This window comes from Schistocerca serialis, chromosome 9 (genome assembly GCF_023864345.2).
Source record: "Schistocerca serialis cubense isolate TAMUIC-IGC-003099 chromosome 9, iqSchSeri2.2, whole genome shotgun sequence".
NCBI lineage: Eukaryota > Metazoa > Arthropoda > Insecta > Orthoptera > Acrididae > Schistocerca > Schistocerca serialis.
Window position 1 is genome coordinate 465,013,231 of NC_064646.1, and position 1,798 is coordinate 465,015,028.

General features: G+C 43.7%; 1 non-coding gene across 1 annotated transcript; it reads right to left on the reverse strand.

Annotated features, from left to right (window-relative positions):
* Positions 1–212: 212 nt before the first annotated feature.
* Positions 213–397, reverse strand: LOC126420154 (U2 spliceosomal RNA). Its single transcript, XR_007576025.1, has one exon. It is a non-coding gene; the product is annotated as a U2 spliceosomal RNA (small nuclear RNA).
* Positions 398–1,798: the final 1,401 nt, after the last annotated feature.

A 1,798-nucleotide genomic window follows, 5' to 3' on the forward strand; every position in this document is an offset into this window, starting at 1 on the left:
CCCGGATGTGACTAGCGAGTTGGAGGGGTAATCAGGCGTCTTTCCGTTGCGGCGAGATCTTTTAACGAAATTTCAATCTCTCAACTACACAGGGAGAGATGACCATCGTAATAAAATCAGCTATATTAACGAATTTATGATGTGATACGTAGCATGAACCTGATATTTACAACTTCTCTGTGCTGCTACCTTACGAGAATGCATAAGTGACGAAGTGTTTGGTTATTTTAAGAGAGTTCGAAAGTTAGAAAGCATCCTGTGACAGAGACAGAGCATGCTCTTAGCACTCCTTCATGAGCCAAAAATGAGTTTAATGTTCTAGTTCTGTGATACAGGACATAACAGATATAATGCTGACAAACAGATTTATTTTACTTGATGAGAGTACTTAGGGGAGATATAGCCTATGCCATACTGTTACACTATATTCACAACAAGTAACGATACATTAGCGATGTGAAAACGCATGTATGGCCCGATTTCTTCTGTCGTCGAAAATAACTCGTATAAAAGAGAGAAATCTACATTTCGCATGAAAAATTCTAGGTGTATGGTCAATAACATCCCTGTCACAAGTTGGGTGAAACGAGTGTTTTTAACTGGGTGGTCTATGCGGGGGTGAACTACAGTATACATCCAATCCACTACTTCTTGTCTCGCAATTCCTGCGGCCAGGGCCGACTGGGAGTGGCGGCTTAGCCTCGCGTGAGTGGGAGGAACAAAGAAAAGATTCCAGCTACTGGCTAGTCAGCTTTTGCCCACAGCTGTGCGGACGAGTCCCAGTGGTGCCCCTCGTGCTACCCTGTGGACAGCCGAACAGTGATGTAGATATTTTATCCTGGAAGAGCAGCGACAGAAGTGGATATGTGTGTTGTGTGAGAAGGTTCAATATGTCGACTGTTTGCAGTGGACAGTTTTCTCCCTCACGTAAATTGATCGGTTGATGACTGTGGGACCTTGGTGATACTCTCTCTGACCGCTGAAAATCTGGTACAGCAGGCTTCGAAGTACACTGATTTTTGTGAATGCAAGCACCCTCCTCCACCAAATGTTTCCATCAAACATATCGGGCGAAAAAACGTACCGATCGCTATCGACTGCATCGACAGTTAAGCACCAGTCTGGGAGATTGGTGGCACATGGCGCATGGTGCGGCACAGAGGATGGCAGATGGCAAACTCTTCCGAGTCGCGATCGCGATCGGTGCGTTTTTTTTTCGCCAGATATGTTTAGTGGAAACATTTGGTGGAGGAGCTTACTCGTGTTCTCAAACATCGGTGCATATAAGCTCTCAGATATATTTAATCCTACGATATATTTGTAGCAGAAATTTAATTACTTGATTCGCATAATGTTTGCATGTGATACTCAGATATAGAAAATAGGTTTTATTAGGAGAAGCGATCATCGTAAGATGGTGGTGAGTGTTTTAAGTGATCTATTTGGCTCCTGTAAACTGTTAAAGAATTAATTTGATGTACTAGGGCAAATGGACTATTCCTTCTATTTTTCATACCGAAATTGCGTCATCTCTCCCTCTGTCACCAGCATTAGCGAATGGTTCAAATGGTTCAAATGTCTCTGAGCACTATGGGACTTAACTTCTGAGGTCATCAGTCCCCTAGAACTTAGAACTACTTAAACCTAACTTAAGGACATCACACGCATCCATGCCCGAGGCAGGATTCGAACCTGCGACCGTAGTGGTCTCACGGTTCCAGATGGATTAGCGAATGGGAACACATTATTCTGAGGAGAGATGGAAATCTCCTTCTGTGTGCTTGGACACATTGGTTCG